The sequence below is a fragment of the Polyodon spathula genome, chromosome 3 (genome assembly GCF_017654505.1).
Source record: "Polyodon spathula isolate WHYD16114869_AA chromosome 3, ASM1765450v1, whole genome shotgun sequence".
Lineage (NCBI taxonomy): Eukaryota > Metazoa > Chordata > Actinopteri > Acipenseriformes > Polyodontidae > Polyodon > Polyodon spathula.
Genome location: NC_054536.1, coordinates 63,769,488 through 63,775,487, shown reverse-complemented (window position 1 = coordinate 63,775,487; position 6,000 = coordinate 63,769,488).

The following is a 6,000-nucleotide window of genomic DNA, read 5'->3' as shown; positions in this document are numbered from 1 at the left end:
ATACAGAAGTGACCTTGATACTGAATCCAGAGGTGACCTTTATACTGAATCCAGGGGTGACCTTAATAGTGAATACAGAGGTGACCCTTATACTGCAAGGGACTTTATATAGCTGTCAATAGGGGGAAAATGACCTTGAAAGTGAAGTGGTCTTTCTACTGAGGTGGCCCGAAAGCAAAATTATATTTCTCGAATATTAGATAGTTTGAGATTAAATAATACAATGTATTCATTGAATTAGGCACATATTTTGACTCATGACAGAAAGAAATGATCAACTATCTTGTTCTACATGATGTTTCTTGTTTTGTGTTTCTGATGGAGGAAATTTGTCACCCTACTCTACCCTATGATAGATATAAAATCATTATGACAAACCATAGAAGAGATGCGCAAGCCCTTTTTATTTACCTTAGCTTACCTCCATTAGACCTCATAAAGCACCTAATGCAATAACAACAAGCCTGTACAAGTTTTACAAACTGCACTCTATCACCACTCTGTTCGCTTTTACAGGTCCCTAACTAGTGAACAGCATCATTAATTTCTATAAAAAATACTACAATTCTGTCCAAAAGCACTATTGTTTCCTATAATAAACTATTGGATGTACTCCAGTATAAGACGGGGTCTCCCAAAATTCAAGCATTATAGGCAGTGTGCAGATTTGGATGTTCTCTGATAAAGTGGAAGGATTAGCTATCTACAGCGCACATCAACATTTTCTGAATTCATTCGTCTTTGCATAAAGATATTTCACACCTGAAATAAACAGATAGACAAAAATTCTACCTACGATGCTTTACTTATGGGACACCCTGTGTAGTATTTTTGGACAGTGCTGTAGCTGTTTTTGTTTTATAGAGCAACCTTGGGTTTTTTTGTGCACAAGCCCTTTTCACTGGGATGATATTGCTTCTGTGGGCCAACCTGTGGGAAACACAGCCCTAAAGACATTCCATTTACATCTGCAGTACTGTTGTCTAGAAACAATACTTTTATCTGGTACATTTTTTCAGCATATATTTATTATTGATTCAAAACTAGTAATAAATGATGGTTACATATGTTTAAGCCCTTCAATTTCCTTTCTGAGTTACAAGGTTTCTTACATTACTAGTTTAATTTTCTCACTAAAAGGTTCTAGACTAGATACATTTAAGGCGCTTTTTTGCTTTTCTACAAAACAGTATTTACATTCAATTACTCTGCCAATTCAGCTTCACTTATTTCTCACTCATTTCCTTTATTGGTTCAAGGACATCCTGGTTTAGTACATGGTGTTTCGATTCTGGAACCTGAGTAAAGCACATCATTATTGTATCATGCCAGAGGGTACATTTCCTAAGGTGTCAGACAGCAGTATGGGCTAGTTCTCAACTGGTTTAGGCCAGCTAGCAAGTGTACCAACACATTTTAAGTTATTGGGTGCAGGTCACTTTCAAAATAAAGTATTTTGTTTCAGTTAAATGCTTAACACATCAGCACTGTCTATTGACAGTTAAAGTTAAAACCAGTACAGAAATTGTTATCTTCTGGATTAAAACATGGAAGACCCATGTATTTATAATATATATAGACATAGTTATATTGAAGTAGCGGTTAATATATTATTAATATAAATAATAAAATATATGTGTACTATTTAGTACAAAATATGTGGACAAAAATGTATCTGATCAATTTGAAATTATAGATGCATTGTTTTGATAATGCTTATTTAGATGTATATACTAAATAAATAAATATAATATTCTATATTGTATAATATCTGTTTGATAAAGTTGCAGCTGTTAAATGTATATGTTTAATTAAATGTATGAAAGTACTTGTCTCTATTCAGTCTCTACGTCAGCTTGCGTAAAGGCATCTGCTAATCAATAATAATAATAATAAATAATAATAATAATAATTTCCATTTTTACATGTATTTATTACTGATTATTTTATTCTCCCTGCTACATATGCTTAGCAACAAGATTACAGTTTTAATGAAATGTACGTATGGATCAGTATATTGTTTCTAATACAGTAGAAGAAATTTAAGTAGGTAAGGCTGTAAGTGCCTGAATTGGAAATTAGCCAATATATTTGCATAGTCCAACTGTTGAATTGGAGATTAGCCAATATATTTGCATAGTCCAATTGTTTAAACATTATCTATAGCCTACAATTGAAACATTTTTTATGGTAAACTGAGCATGCATGACCTAAACCTCAAAGTTATCTGAAAACCAAAGTAGCCCAGAATTTGGGACATTATCCAAAAAACTAAGAGGCCCAGAATTTGGGATGTTATCTGAAAAGCAGGTGCCTCCAAAAAATGCCTGCAAGTTTTCCCATTCGTGTTGACGTCATATTCCTCTGACAGCCAAGGACCAATCAAATCGTGAGACTGTTATGCAGTTCCATCCCAAAAACCTAGCCTGTGTCATACCTCACAAGTGTGTTTATATAAATGTAAAGCAAAATTGCCTGTGTTGATAATTATCTATGATAAGTGTATTGATTTGGTTCTCAAACATACCAAAAATCTAAACTGTAAAACAAAAAATTCTCAGATGGCATAGAAAATCCTTTTTTTTCTGCGTTATTACAGAGCAAACTGATTTCTAGGATCCCAGCACAGGTCTGCTGATGTGTCGGCCTGGGGGTGCCTCCAAATAACATTGGTTAAGCTTGTCTTGGGTGGCTCCTTGCTGTTAGCAGCCTTTAATGAAGTACTGCAGGTGGTATTCTACCACTGCTCTTAATTATAACTACTTCCGTTATCTGCTACTTGATTTTAATCTTATAGGTACCCGTGTTCATGGTTTTTGTAATTGCTCTTATTTCCAATCATTCTCATCCATTTATAATACTGATTACGTGCCCTTAATGAACTTTACTCACATAAGGAAATATTTTTTATCATAATTTAACTACTCTTAGACAAACTTTTAATTGTTATTACTTCCTGTATTTTTTTTTAAATTTGTTATTATCTAAATTTGATCTTATTTTGCTCTGATTTTACTGTACTTTGTAACTGCTCTTATCTGTAATGTGATATTTTATAATGTGATATTTTGTAGCGTGAAATTTTATAACAATTGTAAATCGCCCTGAATAATAATAATAATAAAAATAATAATAATAATAATAATAATAATCTAAAACTGGACAAATAGCTTGTCACACATGTACATACATTATTCATGTACAAAATATTATGGTTACATCAACAAACATTACATATTTATTTATTTATTGCATTTATATTGTGACTTTTATATAAAAGTATTGCAAAGCACTACTGTACATAGCAGAAAAAAATGAACAAACCACAATACATTTGTATAGTATGTCACACATAAGACTGTCACACTCAGCCCATTTACTGTAAATACAGATTTAAACAGTATGCACAATACAAAAGCAGCAATTTTAAAGTTACATTAAAACCCACTAAGATAAGAAAGCCATTTTATAAAAGCGCGTTTTTAGTCTTAGACTGGAAAAATGTAACAGTCCCAGCTTCCCTGACTAAATGAAGGCAGAGCATTCCATAATTTAGGAGCGCTACAAGAAAAAGCCCTACCTCCCGTGTTGCTCTTGTTGACCCTAGGAATAACCAACAGCCCTGCATCCTGTGATCTCAGAGTGTGGTTTGGAAGATATAGGGTCAGTAACTCCTGCAAATAACTAGGTGTTAATCCATATAGGGCCTTGTAACTTAACAGCAAAATCTTAAAATCAATACTATATTGCACAGGGAGCCAGTGTAAAGAGGCCAAAACAGGGGTAATATGTTCACTTTTCCTGGTTTTAGTCAGAATTCTAGCGGCAGTATTCTGAACAAGCTGCAAGCGGGATACCACACGTTTTGAGACACCAGAAAGAGTGCTTTACAATAATGAATTCTAGATGACACAAAGGCATGCATTAGTCTCACTGCATCAGATACAGAAATAATTGGTCTAAGTTTGGCTATAGTTCTCAAATGTTAAAAAGATACTTTAGTTACCTCCCTAATATGAGTCTCAAATGATAGATCAAGATCAAAGATGATCCTCAAATGCTTAATTTCTAGTTTAAATTTTGATGAGAGACTGCAAGGGTCGAGCTGCATGTAATCCCATATTTTCCTTTAGTTGGTTCTGTGAGCCCTCTAACATAACCTTAGTTTATATATATATAATATATATATATATATATATATATATATATATATATATATATATATATATATATATATATATATATATATCTATATAATATATATTTTAAATATATTTTATATACGAAAATATATGTTTTTTAACTTTTTACATGGCAAACCAGAGTAAACGTGGTAACAATGCCCTTATATCCCAGACATATAACCATGGAAAACGTATGGTAAAACTGCATAAAATACAGTGGGAAACTTTTATAATATTTATGTATGTCTTTCCATATATACAGGTATTTACTAGTAAATACATAGTTCTTCCATAAGGTTTAGCACATTTAGTTTTTATTTTACAACCCAGTACCCTTCCATGAACAATAGAAACTTAGATTATAGGTTTCAATTTGACATGGAAGTGCTTTAAGCATACAAAAGGGCCCAGTGTTTCACGTGCAAATTGGCCCATTGGTGGTCACTTAACAATACAGATATAACTTTTTAACCCAATACACAGCATGCAATATTAAACAGTACATGTATTTCTCAAAAAAACTGATGTTCTTTTGCTTACCACTTAAATATTCAGTTAAAACTGGAAATATGGCAAGGAAAGATTTTAAAATCAGCATTGGCATCAATGCAGGGACTTGAATTTTTAATTTAAGTAACATTTATAGCAAGACTTGTTTGTTTTTCTACAGAAATATTCGCAAAAAAATAGATTTTAAACCATAAACCACATTTTTCCCTCTCTTTGGCAGGGTATTTCTCAATACACCTAATCTATATATAGAATTTGCACACTTTCTACCTATTCTTATTTCAATACACAACGTATGCATAAGCACTGAAAAAATTCTGATACATCTGTATTAAATTTGACCGCTCATCCAGATACATACACCTCCATTTTAAGTATTGTAGTATCGCTGCTCAGTTGTGTCACAGCTTTGAATCCTTGGCTCATTTACTTGAGGGTATTAGAATCTTGGTCATATTTTACAAGATACTAATAGCTAACTGGGACTGACTTTAATGAAACTGCATGTGTGTTTTAACCACAAAGCTATTCAGCCCTAAGCCAATAAAGCAACTGTATAAACTAAAATTGAATGACTTTTGAATTTACTATAAAACACATCCTCCCTTTGGTCAGTGGCAAATAAAACATGCAAAACAGTCACTGCAGTAAACAGTGAGATATTGCTTGGTATTACATAGATATTAAATGTTTTTTTAAACTATTTTGTGTTTTCTGATAGGATTCAAATTCAATTGACATTTAGTACTGTATTAGATATTTGTTATTGTTTTGTTTTTTTATTTTGGACTTGTTCTGGCAGAGGCAAGTGAGTACTGGCAGAGGCAAGGGAGGGACTTCTACCAGGAATAATTTAAAAAATTCAGATTGTGGCCAAGGGGTAATAAAATAATTACGAGCTAGTTAAACCCCTCAGCCACAGTATGAAAAGCCTGCAGCTCTACATGTTCCGGGTGGGTGTTCAGAAGTGGAGAACGGGCAAGTGAGAGGAGAGAGAAATTTAAAAGTAAAACAATCTAGGAACAGTGAAAGCGATTTGCCCAGCCTGACCTGGAGTATTTATTTTCTTTTTGTGTTCAAGACTTTGTTTTTGTTCCTGGTTCTGGCCTGACGTCACCACACACGTCCATCCTGTCACAGTAATTAATAAACATTTTTTAAGCTGTGCCAAGCAGTATCACAAAGTGCAGAAGCCCTTCAGCTATGCCAAATGATTGAACTTGTCTCTGGTAATGCTTACTACTTTAACTAGATCCGTAAAAAAAAAAAAAAAAAAAAACAGTAAATCATTTAACAAAGCTTCAGG